Source organism: Numida meleagris, chromosome 2 (genome assembly GCF_002078875.1).
Source record: "Numida meleagris isolate 19003 breed g44 Domestic line chromosome 2, NumMel1.0, whole genome shotgun sequence".
NCBI lineage: Eukaryota > Metazoa > Chordata > Aves > Galliformes > Numididae > Numida > Numida meleagris.
The window spans coordinates 72,213,498-72,237,554 of record NC_034410.1 but is presented as its reverse complement, the minus strand read 5'-3'; the positions used below and the strand labels follow the sequence as shown (position 1 = coordinate 72,237,554).

The window sequence follows — 24,057 nt, the reverse complement described above, 5'->3', positions numbered from 1 at the left end:
AGTTAGATGGCAATATCTCTTGGTAGCTTATTAACAAGGCTTTTGCCTTGTTACAGAAAATAATTCTCTTACACTGAAAACCTTTTTAAGATTCAATGAATTGTTCGTAGTGAAATGGTATTACACATCAGCTCACCACTGCTTTGAAAATTGGCTAGTATTAAAACTATGGATCAGAGAAAAACTGCAATGTTTCAAGTCAGAAGGAGGTGTCTGGTGAATGCTGCTGGAGTGAGTGCTAGGTCACGTTTTAATTAAATTCCTCATTACTGATCTGAAAAAGTGTATAAAGAGCATGCTAATGAGATTCACATATCTATATTGGAAGGTGTCACACAACCCAAACAACTCAGAAGTTTGGAATGCATGGCAGAAAAACCTCCCATCCTTGATTTTGAAATTTTTCCTTTATCTAGCAGTTGTATTGTTTTTAAATCAAGTCCAGAAATAAGATACTACAGTATTTTTCCATCAGAAATGGGAAGCTTTGCTAATGAAAGATATCCTGGAGACAGGATAGTAACCAACAAGTTAGATAGGACTTTTCAGCACTGTTATATTCAGAGGCCCAGAACATAGCGAGGTGAGCATAGGATGCACTATCATAATGTATCTGAGACTGCGTGCACTCTTACAGTGTACAATTGTATAGAGATTAACCTCTACTGACAGAACCATTTAGACAGGATGGAACTTCCAGAGGTCCACCTGGTTTAACCTCCACTGTCCTCTCTACACCCTATCCCACCAAAATAAATCAAGCGTTCACCACAGTAACCAAAGGAAAAAAAAATACTCATATGCAAGGGCTTATAAGTATTAGCACAGTATTGCTTAACAGGTCATTTTAGACAACGCAGCAGAAATATTTTATTAAAAAAACACCTCAACTAATTTAAAAATAACCAGGAAAAATGGTTGAGTAGAGAGTTAGAGTAATTAAGATGTAAGGACAATGTTTTAAAAAAGTCTTACACTTAGAATATAATCGCTGAATCCCTGAGCACCTCCAGTGGAATACAGATTTTCAACCTCCTTTTTCACTATATAAGGGAAGCATCAAATACTTTTAGGAATGAATTGTCAAATGTTTTAATTCTGTTGTGAGAGAAATGCTGTGGGAAAAGGTAAGAAAAATGTTTTCAAGGGTAAGGTGAAAAATGCATGCTGCACTCATGCAGCTTATCTAAGAATATGTTTCAAGTTTCAGAATCAAGCCAAAATCAAATATGAACATCCTAAACTGCTGGAGAATAAACAGAACTTCTATGCTTCCTCATCAGATCTTTATGTTATCCATATATGCCATTAAAACTGATGGGGAAGTTAACTCTACTTCAGTCAGAGGCAAAACCTGCTGGACCTTTCCTTTATATAATTTTCTGCAAGTAATAAATTGGACAAAATATCAAATTGGCCACCAGAGACAATTAAAGCAGTGACAGAAAAAGAGGCAATGAGCATAAACTGGAACATATAAAGTTCCCATACAAGCATCCAAAGGAACTTTCTTACTGTGAGGGTAACAGAACACTGAAGCAAGCTGCATAGAGAGGCTGTGGAGTCCCCTTCTCTGCAGACACTCAGGACCCTCCCGGATGCTTTCCTACTCAACCTACTGTAAGAAACCTGCTTTAGCAGGTGAGTTACACTCTGTATTCTCCAGAGGTCCCTTTCAATTCCTATGATTCTATGAAAAGGTACTGTTTAAGAGATAACAAGCAAAGGTCAGTTTCACATTCAGTTCACATTATGATTTCCCACTGGAAAGAATAGAATTTGAAATACTCTAAACCTCATGATAGCTTCACCAGCGTTCGCAACAATATGCACACCTTTACATTTAACTTGCTGAAAAATATTATGAAGGCATTGTATTTTTTATGAATTTTTATTAACTTTTAATATATACTGATTTAATAAATATGTTTACCTCTGGTGTACACACATGATGGAAATGAATTTTGAAATTTCTTGTCAGGTACAGTTTAGGCAATTTCCTTCATGTTACAGGAGTGTGATTTGAGCTTAATTTACCTTAAACAGCAGCTAAATTTCTACAACCTATGCAGTCCTGTTAATGCTTTTTCCTAATTGTCAATCTTAATGAATTTCTCTTTCTGCTACTAAATTACATGGATCTGCATTTAATTATGAGAGCACTTATTAAACAAAATAGAGTGTAAGTGAACTTTCAGTTAACCTTAACACTGTCTGAAAACCATAGATGTCAGAGATGGATAATAGGTATTCAAAGCTTCAGCTTACTTGTTTAGAACTGCTAGAGTCACACTATTAAGAAGAAACACAATGAAAAACTCTTAGGATTTGAAAAACTATGAAATTGTGACGAAATTATTATTTAATCTTCTGAGAGGCTGTCAACCACTGATTATGTAATATATCAAAATTTAAGAAGTGCAGACAATTCAAACTGCAGAGTTTTCATATTACTTAAGGAAGACCAAGTTGAAGGATAAAGTTACCTCATCCCAGATACACCATGAAAATAGAAGCCTAAAAATTAAGTGTTAATCAAAAGGCTCTCCAAAATCCAAAAAACCAGTAGTACAGAAAATTTAAGTGGTTTTGTAAGCAGATAAAGGTTTTCTTTAGTGTGTTTTCCTTTGTATATTTTCCTTTTTTTCTTGCTTTTTGCAAGAAATACTATAACAAAACTTTAGAACTTCAGCAACCCAAAATACATCAGAAAAAAAACCAACAAAGAAACAGTACTGTGAACTGCACCATCTTCAATGTATTTGACTTGTTTTGTACTCTGTAAATTAACTAACTTTAAATAGGAACGAGAAAGCAATATAAAGATGGTCTTAAAAGATACTTCTGACATTTTATATAAACAAAAAAAACATATCTAGTTGGAGTTGAATGGAACATAATAGAAATTTATGACCCAAAGTCAGTGACTTCATTAAAAAAAGAAAAAACAACACCTCACTGAAATTAACAAATAACGTTATCAATAGTCAGTTGTTTTTTCAATTAGAAATGATCCGTATAACTAGAATTCTATAAACACTTCAGTTAATATAAACAAATATATCACTATATATTTCCTTCAAACTCTACTACACATCCTTCTCTCTAAATTGGAGAGGTATGGATTTGAAGGATGGACCGTTTGATGGAAAAGTAAGATGGAAAGTACTGGTTGTACTGGTTTGCAGATGACACCAAGTTGAGCAGTGCAGCTGATACAGGAGGGGGAAGAGAAGCCATCCAGAGGGACCTGGACAGGCTGGACAAGTGGGCCCATGTGAACCTAATGAAGTTCAGCAAGGCCAAATGCAAGGTGTTGCACTTGGGCCAGGGCAATCCCAGGTATTTATACATACTGGAGGGAAGAATTCCTTGAGAGTAGTCCTGTGGAGAAGGACTTGGCAGTCCTGGTGGAAAGCTGGACATGAGCCAGCAGTGTGAGCTGGCAACCCGGAAGGTCAGCTGTGTTCTGGGCTGCATTAAAAGAGGAGTGGTCAGCAGGGAGAGGGAGGTGACTGTCCCCCTCTACTCAGCTCTTGTGAGGCCCCATCTGGAGCACTGTGTCCTGGGGCCCCCTTAAACTCTGTCTTAAACTAAGACAGAGGAGGTTTAGGTTAGATATTAGGAAGAAGTTTTTCACTGAGAGAGTGGTGATGCACTGTAACAGGTTGCCCAAGGAGGTTGTGGATGTCTCATCCCTGGAGGCATTGAAGGCCAGGTTGGATGTGGCTCTGGGCAGCCTGGTCTAGTGGCTGGCAACCCTGCCCACAGCACAGAGGTTGAAACTATATGACTATTATTGTCCTTTTCAACCCAGTCCTTTCTACGATTCTGTGATACGCTGATTATCAATCTTCCACAGCTAGGAGGGTAAGGAGAGTTGAGTCATGGAACTGTGCTGTGACTGGAATACAAACAAGAGCAAGTTTGCAAACTAAGGAAAAAAGAAAAATAAAAATAAATGGGTATGTAGTAAATAACCCACTTTCTCAATCATAAAAGTTGACTATCAATCATTTGCTGTTAAGATTCTTACCTCTGATACAGTCAGTTGAAAAACATTGAATGTTACTTGAAAACAGTAATAAATTGCTGAAAGAATTTTAAGATAGATATTTTTCTTGTTTTAAAATCTTTCAGTTGTAACATTTAGTCAGCTGTCAATTATTGGTGAATTCACAAGCTATTTGCGTTACAGAAATTGTATGTTTCTACAGCAAAAATGTGCCTTCAGTGAGTGCTATACTGAGGATGTTTACATTCTGTCCTCATCCACATTACTAGTCTTCTGTTCCTCATTTGGATCTTGTGTGTATACTTAAGGCTTTTAAGAAAGTGTTATTAACCATGCTTCTTACTTAACCTGTTTAAATCCACTCCTTAATTGCCTTTGAAAATAAGACCACTCAGTCTCCCCAAAAATGTGGTCTCTCAACCTTTGCCCCCCAGACAGTCACAAATACATGATGGAAAAATTCTCTGATGATACCAATGGGTATAGTAATTATTATTTTAAATACTAACTTTAAAAATCTGAACTAAAAACAACCTTGCATCACACTAGGGATGATGCCATTAATATTTAATGAATGTTAATATTAATAGAATAATTCCTCAGGAATAATTCTTTACTGTGAAACTTAGCAATTCAGATTTGAACTACAGGACCTTATTAACTGCCAATATTCAGCATAAATGTTTTAGGATTACATGTGTCTATGAATGACAGAATGCAATATCAAACTCTTTACACACCATTTTCTTTTCCCCCCTTCAACATTTTGGTGATGTATGAGGCTGACTAAGAAAACAGTTATTTTTGTTTATTTGGTTGCTTCTTTTAAAAACAGAGGTCCAGTTGAACTCAGAGAGATAAGAAGAGGAGTAAGAATTCGTTCAGTTGGGAAACTGGCTTCTACTTTACAAAGAACAATGACTATTTCACTGTTACTACACAGAACAACACAAAGCTGAACATGGTGTGTCCTAATCCAACCTCCATGAGAAAATTTTTAGGAACTAGAACATGAAGAACTAAAATTCCCTGTGCACTATAAAGAAGTACAACATGAATGAAAAATCTCCTTACTGTCACTGTCCTCAAAATATGTAGAACTGTTCATGCATATATCACTGGTTTCATTTAATTAAAAAAAGTAATAAATTATTCAGTAAGCATTTTGGCCTTTTCATGCAATAAAGAATGCTGAAAATAAAGGTAGTGCAGGACCTTAATGGAAGTGCTATTTGTGGGATTGTATGATCACTCTGGAATGTACCCTTACAAGAAAAAAAAAAGAAAACTCAGTGTGAAGAAACAGTCTCATCCAGTGCAAGGGCCATTATCATTCATGGTGAGTCAGGAAAACCTAAGAGCTGCTAAGATGCTATAACGCTCTGTCAGCACATACATTCTGGAGAGCTGTGCTGATATTGGCCAAAGTGAGCAACAAAAATGCAATGAAGAAATGTCAGGAGCTGTGAATGAGGGTGAGATATTAAAAGGAGTCCTCAGAGAGAGAGAAGAAAAAGATGGACTGATGAGGAGACCAGAGCTCAGGGAGTAGAGAAGATCCCTTTAAAAAAAAATGGGAATCATCATTGTAGAAGGCAGTTTAAAAAAAATGACAAATGCATTTATGAAGAAACACCTGCCTGAAAGTAACAGACTGCTTCCTTTATTTCTGAAATACTAGCGCAAGGTCTCCCGAATAAGGAGGTTTTTTTTTTTGTTTTTTTTTTTTTGGTTTTTTTTTACAAAAAACAAAACAGAAGAGTAAAACCACATCTGAGCAGACCAATAGATACTGCTGGCTGTCAAAAAACAATGATTCTTCCATTAGACCACACATGCTACAAATGCAAAGGAAGGTGACAAGGAAGAGCAACATAACTCCCTGTTCACAATTTAAACATTTGAGGAAAAAAGTCATGGTTAACATTTTGGCAAAGTGATCCTGTATATTTCTGAATCTTATAGAGTGGAACTAACAGTGACACCTATATAGCTCTTGCTGTAAGATAACATTACTTAAACTCTCATCTTCAGAGAAAAATACCAAAACATTTATATTAATTTCATTACACTGTATGAAGCTTGGCACTTATCCCAGTTTCACCCACTGAGACTGCTGTATGACTGGAAGTTCTGAGCAGCAGCTGTCTCACAATCCAACTTCCATTCCCAGTTTGAACTCTGGAAGCAAGTAGGATAAAACTTCTGGCTCATGACCAGTATGATGAATTTTCAAACATTGTTAGTATCTACTATTTTTTTTTTTTTTCAGTACCAGCAATTTCTAGAAAAAAACATTGCTCAAATGCATGCGGTTTTACAAGAAGCTCTTTTGGAGAGTGTGTTTTATTTGAATTTCTGCTTTCTCTCCTTCTACTTGAGAGAAACTAACTCATGAGATTTGATACATTCAAATCTACTACTGAACCACTAGCTAATGAAGATTTGCGTCTTACTCTAAAGATGAGCACAAAAGTGAGACTTAGGGGAAGAAAAATAATTTTGATGACTCCAGCCTTAACAATCAAATGGATGCAGTCATTTGCTTTAAATCTGAGATACACTTTGCATCTAGTTTCTGCTTTTTCCCTTGTCAGATCAAGTTCCAATAAGCCATTCATTCTATTCCTTACAGTTCGTGTTGTTTTGGATTAGAGCTTGGATTAGTGTTATGCGTGTTCTTAATGTTTCTAATTCAAAACTATGCATTTGATTTCCATTTTATCCAGAGGAGCACAGTAGCAGGACTTCACAAGACATTCCTGCTATCTCCTAGAAGAAACTTAACACAAAGGTCACTCTACAGAAATAACTTGAAAATCAACACAGTTGTTAAAATCATGTCAGTGTATTTCAAAAGGCTCAGAAGCAAATGGCAAATAGATACAACAGCTGAAAACCAGTACAAAATATCAAAATATTTCCCCCACCATTCATAATTTGTCTGAAAATATGTATGTAATCATCAACTGTTACTTACTGTAGAGATTGAGGGTTCTCCTCATCTGCATTAACAAACAAGAAAAAGATAAGGAATCTTTTACATATGTGAGATAAGTTTTAACTCTAAATTTAAGCGTAAATCTCTTACACCATTATCATCCAGCAGAAAATTGAACAAATTTATTTCCTTTTGTTCTCACAGCCTATTCCTGCCATTCCTAGAGCTATGCCTCTCACAGACTACTCTTAGGTAAGGTCACCTCGTGACAGCCAGCAGTCACTCTCATTATATACTAGATAGAAAAAGAAATGTAAACTCCTTCAGCCTCATTATTTTTTAGCAACAAATTATTCTACAATCCCAGAAGTCAAGTTCTGAGGATGAAGTCTATGTATCAAAATCAAAGCTTTCTGGAAAAGCTCTTCAAATTTGTAACCAATCTTTTAAATTAAAATTAGTGTTGTGTAAATGTCATCTCCAAGAAATAAAATAAGGTCAGAAAAGTAAAAAAAAAAAAAAGACTTAAAAAATAGGAAGGGGTCCCTGAGAACAAAGTAATAAGGATGGTAACAAGCTGATACAACTGCACAGTACAGTAGCTCTCTTGTAAAACATTTTACATAGCTAAGTTTTAAACAACTGATGTGCTGCATAGCTTTCCTCGGAAATAAACTTGTTTCTTCATTCTGAAACATGGCAGTTTTAGAATGAACAAGCACCATTCTCATCTGTGTCTTTTGCTACATTTATACTTACTTCTAAACACAGAAAGTTCCTCATGCCAAGTTTTCCGTGCATTTGGAGAGACACTAATAGTCTCCTCCTTGCATCTCATGTTTTTATTTTCTCTCCAGTATTTTACCTTAATTTTCCTGATTAAGGATTTGAAGCACACCGTCATTTCATTTAGGCTGTTCCCATCTCAGCCTAGTACTGTCATTGTTTTAGACTAATCTCCTTCATACATCGGTTGCAAGAATAACTGTGTTCTTTCCACATATTCCCTCTTCTCTTCCTTCCCGTTAGTCTCCATTTTCTGGCAAATAATTTATCCAGTGTCAAGTCTAAAACTAATTAGTTATTTTTCTGTGTGAACATAATCCCTCTTAGAGAAGGAAGGAAGAAGTGACATCACCTAGGAAGCTAAGTGCCGATATCAATCAATCCTGTGACCTAATTACAGACCCATTAAAATTGACACAGAATACACATACACAAAAAACAGAGACAGTTTGCATATTGCACATACTTCCTTCCTCACTTTCCCTTCCTCCCCACACCTCAAGTTAATTGTGTGCTATCTATAGATGGCTGAAATGTTATCAGAAGAATTAGAGCAGCTTCAGCATTTGAAAATCAATCCATTAAAAATAAACAAATACTCCACTGAGTGTGAACCAGACCTGGGTACTGTAATTTTAGAGTATTTGGAAGAAATAAAGTTCTCTATTTATCTTCAGGCAGCATTACAGGTTTATTTGAACATTGCATTTGAACCTGTCTTAAAGAGGAACAGGTCACCATAAGAAATGCACACCAATTATTTTTCCTTCTGAAGAGACATTATTTCTTAATCCATATTTTGAGATAGTTAACTACACTACACCATCTAGCTGTTCCATAAATACCATGTGTAAAATAAAACAAAAGAAATAAAGAACAAAAAACATAATTGGAAAAAATACTGTACTTATTTAGAAAAATAATTCATATTGCAAACCCTCAAAATCGCAGAGGTAAAAAAACCTAATCATTTTGAGTGATACAGATCCAGTGAAAGCTGGTAGTAGACATCTGAACCTGTGTCCTTCTGGATCTGTCATACTTTGACTATTCATATAAACAAAATCAGACATCATGCAAATACAAATAGTAAGGTAGCAGGCACTGGAATGAACCAATTGTAATCAGACTTCAAGGAACGATATGACCGACCCCCACTGATTAGATCTCATCAAATGCATGATTTACATGCAAGAAATAAACTCATCTCTCACTCCACAGCTGCTTCAAATGGGATGACTTCTGCAGCTGAAACTGCATCACAGCCATGCCCTATTATAGAGCACTGGGGCTCTGCTGGCCCCCCCCATCCAGGGCTTGGTGCCACCTCAGCAAGGTATATTCCACAACCAGAAGCCACCTTAGCCTTAGCACCAAGTATCCCTGTGGCCCCAGTATGGAAAGAGTCCTCCCAGATACTGCAGCCTGAGGCTGGCAGCTCAGCCACCTCCACCAGGAATCCTTAAGTAGTGCTTCCTCTAAATACACGCAGTTTATTCTTCCCCTTTTTTTCTGGCTCCACCAGCTGCTGTGTTTAGCACGTAGCCCTGTTGTTCTACTGGTGTAGTCCCAGACTGGGAAACACATCCCACTGAACTCACACAGGAAAAAGGTATCTCGTAAGTATTCAGAGTGTTTCCTTATGATCCTGAAAGGGATCATACAGAGTATGCAGAAAGAAGCCAAGACTAAATTATCTTGAAGTGTGCAAAACACTTAGGTTTTTTACTTTCAGAGAACTGCTCACACAAAAGAAAACTACAGACAGATTTCAACTAAGGCAACAAGGTAACCTGTCCATCAGACAAATCTATGAAATGATAAATGTTGAACAAAACATGAATAATCCAGCGGACTGAACAAGAAAGGGCAGACATGTTATGAAGTAAAATAAACAAAACATATCACAGTTTGTCCAGTGCTTTATAATTCTCTCTTCACAACGGAAGAAGATGATTCATATAAAGACTTAAACTGCCTAATAGAACAACCATTATGAGAAAGTAGAGGAATAAGTAAAAAATTAACAAGTCTACAAAGATCTGATGGGACATGACAGTCTACTCTAAAGAGATACACATTTTGCAGAAAGAAATAAGATTCAGATGAGGACAGAAAGAATCATAAGCAGCTCAATGTGAGTGTTTCTGAGGTGGAAAAATGTTGCCTTCAAGAGAAAAAAAAGTTATTCTTTGAAACTGAATATAATATTACGATGCAAAAACTGTGATTGGAAGAAGTTCCAGAAATTTTAACGTAGGCATGAATATTTCCTATTTGCAATCAAAAACACTTCTGGGCCCCAGCATTTTTGACAGCATGAAGAAAATTTTTTTGATCTGTCTGTTCAGAAGTGTTAAACTAAGAACAAAGTAATAACTAAACTTAAATTGATGCTAATTTCATTTTAATTCATAAAATTTTACCTCCATAAATTGGAGGTACATTTACAAACATAGAATCCAACTTACTGACTTCAAACATTTTTGCAACTGATGAACTATGTTAGATAGGCTGGTGTTAGACATGAAGAAAAGCAGTTCAAAAGCAGATAATTTTCCTTAGGATAACCCCATTACTCAGTCTACCTACTGATGACTTTCTGTTGTCCCCTCTATTTAATTATTTCTAACTTATCTCTGTTATCAGGCTTTCCACTATATTTAATAGAAAAGTGTTTACTGTATCTATTTAGAATACAGAAATCCATATTGCACACAAAAGGGGAGGAGCTTACAGCTCCCCCCCTCCCCCCTTTCCCCCAAGAACACTCCTTTTTGGAGATTTTTCACAGTAACTATGGCACACAGAGAAAACTAACTGTGAAGTCAGAAGGAAGATAGAGCCTCCAGATCTCTTAATTTGTGTTTGATTCTATCTAGTTTTGTAGATAGAAAGATCGCATCACATAAAAGAGAAGCAAATTTGTATCTAAAAATTCCCCATCCTTTTCAAAAATAGGAGGGGAAAAGAAGATATATTTTGAAATCTCATTTCAAATCAAGTATATCACATTTGAAGATGTGAAAAAGTCACTAACATTCAAAAGCACTTAACAATACTCACATACAACAGCAAGAATAATAAATAGTTAACAGCAATTTTGAGATGAACATACCTCAGACAGTGTCTTAATTCTTCTGAAGAATTACTAGCTCAGCTGCCTTTTTGTCTTCATGTCTTGAATTTGTTGTGAAACCTAGGAGAAATAAATCTCAGCTTACTTTCAAACTGAGAGCATAAGGCTAAACCCAAGGAAGGAAGAAAAGTTAATAGCATTGCTGTTAATTCCTCTGTAATCCTACCTCATTATCTTAAGCAAATAAATCTCAGAAAAGGGTTGCCTTATTAAAAGCAAATTAGAAAACTGAATGTCATCTGGGCAGGGAGACATTCTCTTAAAATGCAGTCTACGAGGAAACTCATAAATAGAGTGCTATAGAAGAAATGCTCCCATCAGGCAACCTTCACAGCAGATTTTCAACAGATGTGTATGCAGCTATGCTTTCTCAAATTCCTAAAATAAGATGTGTCAACATCATTTACCACTAACTTTCAAGCGTCTCAAGAAATGTACTCAATTTAGATTTACTAAAACAACATGAAGTGTAGCAAGACTGGATACTGAATTCTCATTCTTCCTACTATGCATACCATCATGTGTGACTTACTAATTATAAAAAAGTTTTTTTATCTTGTCAAATAAATTACCTACATTTCAAGAAGCACAACCACTAGGTACTTCTTAGAACATTCTTTATACATTTTTAGAACTTTACTCAAGGGGTATAAGGAGTGAAGAAGTAGTGCGTGCTGTAGAGTAAAACTTAACATGCTACAGACAATTTTGTCATTGTTAGAAAATCACTTTATTTTTTTATAAATGTTTATCACTTGTAAGCATCATTTCTCAATACCTTAGTTAAAAATAGATAACACAGGCTATTAAATATCTAAAAAGTTCAAAATGAAATATTAGAACAAAGATCTTTTTATTGAGAATCAACCACTTCATTAAGGTTGACTTAAATGAAACATACCAGAGAAGCGTAGATACTAACTGTTCTTTTTATTTTTAGCTTCAGTGATACTGAACTTTTCTGCCTCACTTTACAAAGGTATTTGTAACTTCTGCTAAGGACTATTTACTTCTAATTGCTTTCAACATTTGTATCAATGCAATGGAATTATTTTAACAGAAAACCATACAGAGAACAACTTGCTGAAAGGGTATGCAAGGATAACAGAACTAAATGAATCCAGCTCTAGAAGATGTCGGTTATGGAGATTTTATAACTTGTAAAAATAACTAACGAAGATAGTATTCAAACGAAAGCAATAAGATGTAGACAAAACTGAAAGTGAAATTGGAAAAAACTAGCAGTTAACTGGAGCTTCATTTCACATCCACAAGCCAGCAATGATGTAGCAAATCAGAAAGCAGTCGGGAAATTCATTTCCTAACAACACCTGGTCCTAAAGCCCTGAGTTCAGTATTTCTCTGGGAAGGGAAAGAGTATGAAATATCTCATGAACAAGTTTGAACATATGAAAGCACATGTATGCTATACAAAAGAAAAACAACATCCAGCACAGTCAGTTTCCCTTTTTTCATATTGTTTCTGTTTTAGATACAAATAGAAGCCTTTTTCCACTAAAAAACATTTAAAAGCTCATTGTAGCGTCTCACACAAGTTTTTATACCTTTATATTAAATGGAGTATTTAATCAGATTTATTGATTTCATGGTGCTCTCAGAGACTTGAGAAAATGTCTGCTTCTTCCAGTAGGCCAATTCTGAGGTTTTCTTCTTACTGTGTTTAAGATCCACGATGTCAGTACAATATGTATCCATGTCTGTCAAACATGTTAAATAACTATTTCTTCTTAATTATATGAATGAGGAAAAGAAACAACATGAATTTAGTCGAGTCTCTATAGACATTTGAAGATTCATGTTTCTCACTATCAAAGCTTTGCTCTAACAAAAAAATGCAGTTTGTTCTGTTCAGCTGTTTAATTCCCATAGCATAAAAACTGCGTACAATATTGTATGGAATTACTGATCAATTTATACCATATTAGTCAGATGATTTGAATTTTAATTGGTATCTAGAGCCCTACCTTCTTTAAGGAAAATTCCTCCCACAAATCCTTCACCAATTAAAATGATTTAAAAAACAACTACAACAAATAACAGGCAGTTTATTCATGAAGCTTAGAACTGGGTCAGCTCTGTTGTAATACAACACATAGGTGCACAAGTTCAATTCTTAATTTTTTTCCCCCACCATTATTTCTCCTTCACATTTCTATATAGACAGGTTTCTCTACATGAATTGATTAATATTAATGCTTTCTATATATTTTAGTTCATGTCAGAATGCAAAAATAATGAAAAATATTAAAACATCTCAGATAAAAACTGCCACATTTTAAAGTAGACTTCACTAATTTGCTTGACAAGAGCAAAAACTACTGAGGCAGTTAAACCTCGGAACACCATTCTTATAGTACTATTCTAGAAAATGAGCGACTGAACTGCAGCACTACTTGTTACCTCTCATTCCCTTAGAGAGGTCTTAGAACTTAAAAAACATGCACCATAGGTGATTACTGTTATTTAAGTAGTGACATTTACTATACTGGAGAAATCCTGCTTGTCTGTCATTTAATCTTTCTAAGGCATTAACACGGGCTTGGAACTCTAGTGATGGAGATTTACCATTATTTCAGTTTCTTGACTGAAAACTGATTCAGCATTCAGGATTTCACCCGTACCTATTATTGCATCTTTAAACATTTACCAGCCTTTCTTTCTGGTGTGAAGAACAAATCAAAGAAGTGTTTTGTCACCTAACATAGCACTTCTACGTATTTCTGCACAGGCATTTTTAAGACTTTTTCCTAATATACCGGGAAACACTGGGAAAGTATATAGAAATGTCCTCTTTTTTCTGAGTATTAACTACCCCACTACACCAATAAGCATTAAATTCACAAAGCTACAACCAAAAGGTTCGTGAATGCAACTGCCACCATTATCAGAAGAGTATACATGCTTCAAAAGATGTTCAAGAGGTTATTGAAAAGTACAGATACAGCCATTAAAAAGAAAAGCATCTGAAAATCAAGGAGACCAGTAGGGTACAAAACATCTTGAACTGGAACAAAAACTACTGACGGGATAAAAATTGTTTATACAGTATAGCCACACATACTCTAGGAACCATTCTTTCATTAGGTTAAGTTAATAAACTGCTGAATGTTTTCACATGGGATGTTTTTTTCTTCCTGAACTAGATCTGTAATAATGCAGGTTTTTTTGCTGTCAAATATATAGCTTTTATAGCAAAAGGCAGATACAGCTGATTCAAACCAGTTTAGGATCACCCACAAAAGACAGAGGTCACAATCTGGTAATAAAGAAGGAATTGCTTACCACTTTCTGAGGATTAAGGCTCACCAAATACTCCAAAGGAGGTACTCTCCAAGTAGAGGTCTGTCTGAAGGAAAAATACCCCTTCAAAAATGATCTGATTCCTGAGGCAAAGAAATGGACTACTATGGAAAAAGGCATCCATTATTTGAGAGAAGGCGCTGTGGTGGAAATGTTACATGACCCTGCGTTCATTCCTGATGATCCAAAGCAGGAGCATGATACTGAGAGAGTCAGGTGTACACCAGACATGTGGCGTACATTCACAAGAACTGCACCAGAAAAGTACGCTGGCACATTAGCAGCCATGTATGGCAGATGGGAAAGAAGACCCCCTATGGGTGAACTGATTTTCAGGCTACATGACTTTGAGCTGCATTTAACCCCTCTGCAAGTTTATACTTCAGCCATTGTAAAGGTAACTGAAAGACTGCATAGACTTGAGAGTGATCATGATGATATAATAGAGGAACTGACTTCTTTGCCTCATGCCAATAAACCTGATGACAATCAGGAGTGTCGAGATAGTCTACAGGAGAGGCTAAGCAATTTGTTGTCCTCTCAACTTGCATCATCCAACGTCTCAGCTATTAGAAGAAGAAAACATTCTCCTGCTCGAGCAAGTGACGACAGTAAGACTATGTCACGTGTTGTCTTGTGGCGTTACCTATGTGACCATGGAGAAGACATGAAGAAGTGGCACAAAAAAACCCACTCCTGCACTACAAGCACAGGTAGAAGAACTGCTAGCCAAATCAATCACCAAGGCGAAATCCTCCACTCCTGTTGCTGCGGGACGTGGCAAAAGCCGTAAGGGCCCTGATCAGAAGAACAAGGGAGGTAACAAGTAGAGGGGCCCTGCCCTCAGCCAGGGTGGGGGAAAGGGATAATAGAGTTTATTGGACTGTGTGGATTCAATGGTCTGGCACATCAGAACCACAGCAATATGAGGCACTGGTGGACACTGGTGCACAGTGCACTCTAATGCCCTCGAGTCACCAAGGGACAGACTCAGTTTACGTTTCTGGGGTGACTGGGGGTTCCCAAGAGTTGACTGTGTTGGAGGCCGAAATAAGCCTCACTGGTAAAGACTGGCAAAAACATCCTATTGTGACTGGTCCAGGGGCTCTGTGTATACTCGGTATTGATTACCTCAGGAGGGGACATTTCAAGGATCCCAAAGGGTATCGATGGGCCTTTGGAATAGCTGCCGTAGACACAGACAATGTTAAGCAGCTGTCGGTTTTGCCTGGCCTGTCAGAAGATCCCTCTGTGGTGGGGTTGCTAAAAGTAAAAGAGCAACAGGTACCGATTGCCACAAAAATGGTGCACAGACGGCAGTACCGCACCAACAGGGATTCCTTGCTCCCCATTCATAAGTTGATTTGTCAACTAGAGAGCCAGGGAGTGATCAGCAAAACTCACTCACCTTTTAACAGCCCCATATGGCCAGTGCGTAAAGCCAGTGGAGAATGGAGGCTGACGGTAGACTACCGCGGCCTGAATGAAGTCACACCCCCACTGAGTGCTGTTGTGCCGGACATGCTAGAACTCCAGTATGAACTGGAGTCCAAAGCAGCCAAGTGGTATGCCACCATTGACATTGCTAATGCCTTCTTTTCCATTCCGCTGGCCACAGAATGCACACCACAGTTTGCTATCACCTGGAGGGGCGTTCAGTATACCTGGAACCGTTTGCCCCAGGGGTGGAAACACAGCCCAACCATTTGCCATGGGCTGATCCAAACTGCACTGGAACAGGGCGGTGCTCCTGAGCACCTACAGTACATTGATGACATTGTTGTGTGGGGCGATACAGCAAAGGAAGTTTTCGACAAAGGAGAGCAAATAATCCAGATCCTCCTGTGAGCTGGTTTCGCTATTAGCAAAGTGAAAGGGCCTGCACAGGAAATTCAGTTCCTAGGTATTAAGTGGCAAGATGGGCGTCACCACATCCCAACAAATGTGGTCAACAAAATCACTGCCATGTCTCAGCCCACTAATAAGAAAGAGACGCAATCTTTCCTGGGCGTAGTGGGCTTTTGGAGAATGCACGTTCCAAACTATAGCCTCATTGTGAGCCCCCTTTATCAGGTAACGCGGAAGAAGAATCACTTTACATGGGGTCCTGAACAGCAGCAAGCTTTTGAGCAGATTAAACAGGAGACAGCCTGTGCCGTGGCCCTGGGGCCAGTACGGACGGGACAAGATGTTAAGAACATCCTCTACACTGCTGCTGGAGAGAAAGGTCCCACTTGGAGTTTGTGGCAAAGAGCCTCAGGAGGGACCCGAGGCCAAACCCTGGGATTCTGGAGTTGAGCCTACAAGGGGTCTGAGGAGCGCTACACTCCAACTGAGAAGGAGATCTTAGCCGCGTATGAGGGGGTTCGAGCTGCTTCCAAAGTAATCGGAACTGAAACGCAGCTCCTCTTAGCACCTCGAGTGCCGGTGCTCAACTGGATGTTTAAGGGAAAGGTTCCCTCCACCCATCATGCTACTGATGCCACTTGGAGTAAGTGGGTTGCGTTGATTATGCAACAAGCTCGGATGGGGAACCTCAATCGTCCCTGAATCTTAGAGGTGATCATGGACTGGCCTGAAGGTAAAAAGTTTGGAACATCACCAGGCGAGGAGGTATCATGTGCCAAAAAGGCCCCACCACACAGTGAATTACCAGAAAATGAAAAGAAATATGCCCTGTTCACAGATGGATCCTGTCGTACTGTAGGGAAGCATCGCAGATGGAAAGCTGCTGTGTGGAGCCCTACACGACAGGTTGCAGAGGCCACAGAAGGAAAAGGAGAATCAAGCCAATTTGCAGAGGTAAAGGCTGTCCAGCTGGCCTTAGATGTTGCTGAACGGGAAAGGTGGCCAGTGCTTTATCTCTATACTGACTCATGGATGGTGGCAAATGCCTTATGGGGGTGGTTACAGCAGTGGGAACAAAATAACTGGCAATGAAGGGGTAAACCTATTTGGGCTGCTGAACTGTGGAAAGACATTGCTGCCCGAATTCGGAATATGGTTGTAAAGGTGCGTCATGTAGATGCTCATGTGCCCAAGAGTCTGGCTACTGAAGAACAACAAAATAACCATCAGGCAGATCGAGCCCCCAGAATTAAGGTGGCTCAAATGAACTTGGACTGGCAACACAAGGGTGAGTTATTTCTAGCTCGCTGGGCCCATGAGACCTCGGGCCATCAAGGAAGAGATGCAACATACAAGTGGGCTAGAGACCGAGGGGTGGACTTAACTATGGACACTATTGCACAGGTTATTCATGACTGTGAAACTTGTGCCACAATTAAACAAGCCAAGAGGATGAAACCTCTTTGGGAGGAAGGGCAATGGCAAAAGTATAAATATGGGGAGGCGTAGCAGGTTGATTATATCACCTTGCCACGAAGCTGCAATGGTAAGCGTCATGTGCTTACCATGGTGGAGGCAAACACATATGCAGTACCCCATGCTACCGCCCGAAACACCATATTAGGCCTTGAGGAACAAGTCCTGTGGTGACATGGCTCTCCTGAAAGAATTGAGTCAGATAATGGGACTCATTTCAAAAATTCTCTTGTAACTACTTGGGCCAAAGATCATGGTATTGAGTGGATTTATCATATCCCCTATCATGCACCATCTTCTGGTAAAATTGAACGATACAATGGATTGTTAAAAACCATGTTGAAAGCAATGGGTGGCGGAACATTTAAGCATTGGGAGAAGCATTTGACCGAAGCCACCTGGTTGGTCAACACTTGAGGATCAATCAATCGTGATGGTCCTGCTCAATCCAGCTCTCTACATAATGTAGAGGGAGATAAGGTCCCTGTAGTACATGTAAAGAGCATGTTGGGAAAAGCGGTTTGGGTCTTCCCAGCTTCTGGGAAGGGCAAACTTCTCCGTGGCACTGTTTTTGCTCAGGGACCTGGGTCCACTTGGTGGGTGATGCAGAAGAATGGGGATATTCAGTGTGTACCACAAGGGAATTTGATGCTGGGGCAGTACAGCATTCTCTCTCTGTATTGGATTTATCAGCTTAAATTGTAATTATATTGTATTATAGTGTGTTGTTTGGCGTTCCGATATCTTATTTAGTAAATTAGTTTGTTTCTCCTCAGATGGTTGCTGCTGTTCTTTGCTCTCAGGGCCATCTCCTTACCTTTTTCCCAGGTCATGGGTCTGTAGGTCCCCCGTCCCCTTCATCACAGAACCAGGCCAAACGCCCATAAACCGTTGACAAGGTCCTTGTCTTACAGCTGCCAGCCCTTACATGAGGTTAGGGAAAGGTGGAGCCAGGCTTCCGGTCATACAGGTGAATTGCTTCCACCTGTGTTCCTGGAGCCAGCTATGCTCCTTCACCAGGTGCTCAATCACTGGTTCAGGCCATATCTTAACAGCTCCCATACAGTCTTACTTTCTTCAGATTTGTTTTTTATGTTGTTGCTGTTGTTTTGTTTGCTTGTTTTTCCTTATAGTAGAGTAAAATAAGATCTGAACTATTAGAAACCAATGGATCACCAGACAATCTTCCTTGAATAAAGAGTAATGCAGTTTCTCACTGACAGAAGAACAAACCTAAGCAGTAATTTTTACTCATATTTGGGCTACAGCTCTGTCTCTACTACTACTCCTATTTGTGAAGAGAGGAAACTGTATTGATTTTCTCCTGTTGCAGTCTTTTAGCTAAATGAAGATAGATTTAGATTAGAAGTTAGGGGGGAATTTTTTTACCCAGGGGGTGGCGATGCACTGGAAGAAGTTGCTCAGAGAAGTTGTGGATGCCCTCCGGAGGTGCTGAAGACCAGGTTGGATGGAACCCTGGGCAACCTGATCAAGTGGGTGGCATCCCTGCCACGGCAAGGAGCTGGAGCTGGGTGGTCTTTAAAGTCTCTTCCAGATCAAACTATTTTATGATTCTATGATTTTTTTTTTCCTACTCTACACAGGTTATACTAAGGAATAAGTACTAAGATTCCATTTAGTTCATACATACCTAAGCCAAAATATAGGATATCCTTATCCATAGGATATCCTTATCCATGTGTATGAATCTCTAACTCATACAGAGGCTCAAATTCATATCCAGAGGTACAAAAAAAAAAAAAAAAAAAGTCTTAGAAACTTGCACTGAAGCGCTTAATATCATTTTACTGTTTATAGATGAAGTCTAATCATTAAATTAAAACTAGGTTATCACTATTTTTATAGACATCTGTATTTTACATTATGCATCACATAAATTGCGCATGATTTCAAGAATCAAATGAAGTACCCTGTATCCTGTTCCATTTTCATTTAAATGCTTTGCTTAAAGAAATTCCACAACCACTTAAATCTATATTATTAAAACAACTTTTAACGGTCAATCCAACATCTCTTCGGAGAGAAAAAGTGGAAGCATAATTTGGGTGCAGACAAAAGGCTTCAGTTATCTGTAATGACTACACAATTTACCAGAATTGTCACAAGGTCATCTACACTGCCAGTTACTTGTGTATATACATTAGCCAACAGCAGTTATAGATCACATTAGAATTCCACCAGAAAAAGTGACCCTTCACTTACTAATGTGTTACATCTAATTTACGAGGAAGCCATAATAAATAAGTTAGTTAAATCTGTCTGAAGGAGATCATAGCTATGTTTTACCAATTAACCTTTCAATACACAAACTCCCAAATGATTTCTTGTGATTTTATTTCAATCTAATTGTCAGTGGAAAGCATAATCATTCATGAATTACAATTCAATTACAAATGTCACTTCATACAATAATATCCTTCACATAAAAAGATGGGAAAAAAGGAAATAAAATCATATTTTAATATTATAAGTATGATTATATTTCTATTATTTACTCTCAATTAACAAGTATAAAGCAGGTCCCAGGAAATAACTAAATAATTAAAATGGAGCAACATGAAGAGGATAAAGTTCTTAGTCAAAGTTCAGAATACATGGGAAGTTTATTGGAATGCCTCATTTCAGTTTATACCTTGTATATGTTATGGATAGAGGCACATGTCTACTAAATATTTTACATAAATTATGTATTTAGTGACAGTCAAAAATGAATAAACATTATATACTGCTATTACCAGAATACCAGAATGTTCTATGCCTTTCCAAATCAAAATTTCTAAATTCAGTATACCTTGCTTTAAACAAACATACATTTTCTGACACAAAATTACTCTGTTTTTAGAACTCCAAACAAGTTTAACCATGACTTACTCAATTCAGATATCAGTCTCAAGTTTCTGGCTGCAGTGACATTCTAATTTCTGTTATCAGAAGACAAAATTAAATGTTTAGCACTAAGAGAAGACTAGACTTATTAAAAAACAAATGCTCAAGGAAGAGGAATACAGTTGTGTTAAGCAGAAACAGAATGAAATAGAAAGCCAAGGAACAACCCTTAGCTTCACAATAGCAACATCAATTTTTCTTTAGAGAATGACAGTGAAAACAAAAACTAGTATGAGCTTATTCTCCTGTCAAACAATCAGGAGCGATTTTTGAGAGCTCCCCTTAGATATACAGAAGTAAAGGCTTTGCTTTCTGGTAGGCCTCTTGAAGCTGATCTTCACACAAAACAGGGACATCCCAAGATAAAGGAAACAAATAATATTTATAAGCTGCCACTCAGAAGCTCATGGAAGGTCCCACAGCACATTATAAATAGCACACTGGTATACAATCTTTTCTTCATAGAGTACAATTGTGTTTCAGGCTGTTCAGTCAGATTACAAAACAATTTTCCATTTCGCAAAAATTGACTCTCTGTTGAAAGCAATCTGTGACTTCAGGATGAAGACAGGTTTTCAAGTGACTGAATGTTTTGAATGTACTGTGCAGACTGTAGCCATCTGTGTTTCAGGTGGACAACAAATCTGTCTGCTAGGGGTTGAGAGGAAAAAGAATGAGATAGGGCTACAACAATGCTTGCATTTGGAGAAAAATTAGGGAAGTTCTTTGTTGTCATTGATCATTGAACTGAGTTTCAGCTGCATCCACAGTGTTTTAGACCCAAAAATAGAGAAAGTGAAAAATACAAATGAATATATTGGTCTGTCATTTATTTCTAATTTGTAAATTATTTTGCACAACTTTGAGATGAGAACAAATTAATAATTTGCTAAACTGTTTATCACTGTACAATCTGGGCAGCTTAGTAGGCAAATGTTGCTTCTTACCTATCTAGTGTGAATAATAACATTTTATTCTCTTGGCACTTTTCCTTTTCTTGAGCTTGGTGGTGATCTTGAACTGGCTCATGACTGAGTAAGACAGTTGCTAGGGCCTGAGTGAAAGAAACAGCAGGAATGCATAACGAGGGAAAGGACAATCATAGAATCATAGAATTGTTTGAGTTGAAAGGGACCATAAAAGGTCATCTAGTCCAACTCCTCTGCAATGAACAGAGACACCTACAGCTAGATCAGGTTGATTAGAGCTTCATCCAGACCAACCTTGAATGCCTCTAGGGATGGGCCAACCGCCACCTCTCTGGGCAAACTATTCCAGTGCCTCACCACCCTTTATTGTAAAAAAATGGCTTCCTTATATCCAGATTAAATTTCTCCTCCTTTAGTTTGAAATAATTTCCCCTCGTCCTATCACAACAGACTCTGTTAAAGAGTCTGTGCCTTTCTTTCTTATAGGTCCCCTTTCCTGTTAGATCCCCTGAAGTGACCTATGACACCTCACTGTAAGATCACTCACTATAAGGACTGTCTCCAGGATAGCTAACTCACTGCTCCTAAATGCTACTAATAATGAATTCCTCTGCACTACTTTAAGACAGTGTTAGAATTCATATTAAATACAGACACATAAGGTCTTATTCCCTCTCTATCTAGTTACTTTGAAGTGAAAATGCTACGTTTGAATTTAAGAATAGCGTAACATTTGAACTGTATAAAAGTTTGAATTGAAAGTACAGTAAGTTATTGTCTGTAGAAATAATTGAACACCAAGACAAATCAAAGAACATCATAAGTTTGTCTATCACACTTTGTCTATAAATCAAGGCTGAAATGAAATCATGGGAAACCATAAGTATAATGAAAACACAATTTCATGCCATTTATCACAGCCATGTCAATGGCCTCCATCCCCAACCACTCAGCTAGTTTTTGATTCTCTTCACTGTCTGCTCATCCAGGCAAAGCTGCAACAACTTCTCTATGGGAGATAGTGTCAAAGGCCTTACTGAAGTCTAGGTAAACAATATCCACTTCTTTCTCCTTATACCAAGAAGTCATTTAATCATAGCAGGTTATCAAGTAGGTCAAAAATGACTCTGCATCAGGGTCTAAGATTTATCCATGTCCAGGATATTTAAGTACTATCTGACCTGGTATTCTTCCTTTTAATTTCCCTAGTCTTCCTCTTGGTCTCTAGCCTTCAGATTTCTGAAGGATGTTCTTGCCAGTACAGAATGAGAAGAAGGCATTCAGCATCCCAGTCTTTTACACACCCTGTGTAATCAAGCTCTCCATCTTATTCATCAACAGACCCATTTTTTCCCTAGCCTTCCCCTTTTGTCACTGATATCGTTATAGACATCCTTCTTGTTTACTTTGACAACCCTGGCCAAATACAGTTGGCTTTCCTAACAGTGACTTTGCAGGCTCCAACAGTGTCTCTGTATTTCTTCCAGCTCAGATTGCCTGCATGTTTTCTTTTTGTGTTTGAGTTTTGCCAGGAGCTTCTTATCCATCCAGACGGACCTTCTGGTATTTTTGCCTAACTTCCTGGTCAGTAGGATGGACAGATAGCAACAAAATATAAAACTCCTTAAGTACCTATCAGATGGTTTTCTCTGCAGCGTGCTCCATCAGAGACATTCACTAATCTCTGCATACAGAGAATGCATTTAATAATATCTAAGCAATTTCCACATTAGAAAGTAACTTACAGGAAATGAAAATAGGCAGGAGATAGATTTTACACTGATAGTACTGTTCTTATTTTATTGTAAACTCATTGGAAAAATAGTACAGCGTAGGGGAAATACACTGAAGCCGTGAAATGCTGTTGAAATATTGCCTCTTCCAACCTCCAAAGGCCTTTGTTAGGGCATTTTTTGCAAGTCATTAATTTCTAAGTAATGTTTAAAATAAGTGAATAAATAAACCTGAGTAGTCATATGGTTCTGCTGAAATGTAATATGTTGATCTGAAAACAAACAAACAAACAGAACAAAAACCAGCTATGGTAACACCATTCCACCCAAACAGCTAAAATGTTTCATATAACACATACAAGAAAGTAACTTTTATTATTATTTCCCTTCTGCTTAAGTGTCCAACATATTGCTTTTCAGACTTCAGGTAGTTAGTCCAATTCCCAATAAAGCAAGGCTTTATGTACTCTCAAGAAGTACTTAAACTGAAGCAGCTGATTTAGTGCTGCTGTCTGCATCATTAGCGTGCTAGCAGGGGACTCCCAAATCACTAGTTTAAGAACTGCTAGTCAGTTGTTACGGAATTTTTCAAAGTGCTGCACCAGCATTCAGGGAACCTCAAAACATCAAAAACCTAACTGTTCTGTACCTTGACAGCTACTTACACTTCTCAGTGATTGTGACACTTTGCACTAATTTTGAAGAAGTGTGAGAACTGCCCAACTTGATGAAGAAATAACATGTCAAGCCTTCAGTATTCATTAAATACTGTAATTGCAACAATTGCAGTTATCCAGACTGTTCTGTTATGGGCCGATTATGTGACAATTCCCGAGGGATACACATTATTGCAGTAAAGTAATGAATTATCACCTCAATCAGACTACTAAATTTGTTTTGTGAAGAACAGAAAATACCTACAAGAAGGGAAAAGATAACAGCCAGTGACTGTCTCTAAGAGA

The 24,057-nt window shown here is 37.9% G+C and overlaps 1 protein-coding gene across 1 annotated transcript in view; it reads right to left on the bottom strand.

Moving 5' to 3' along the window:
* Positions 1 to 24,057, bottom strand: part of CDH18 (cadherin 18) — a 537,316-nt gene that overhangs the window by 304,874 nt on the left and 208,385 nt on the right. Inside the window, exon 2 of the mRNA XM_021386987.1 lies at positions 10,861 to 10,941. The gene's annotated coding sequence lies outside the window, so the exon portion shown is untranslated. The remainder of the gene's footprint in view (positions 1 to 10,860; positions 10,942 to 24,057) is intronic.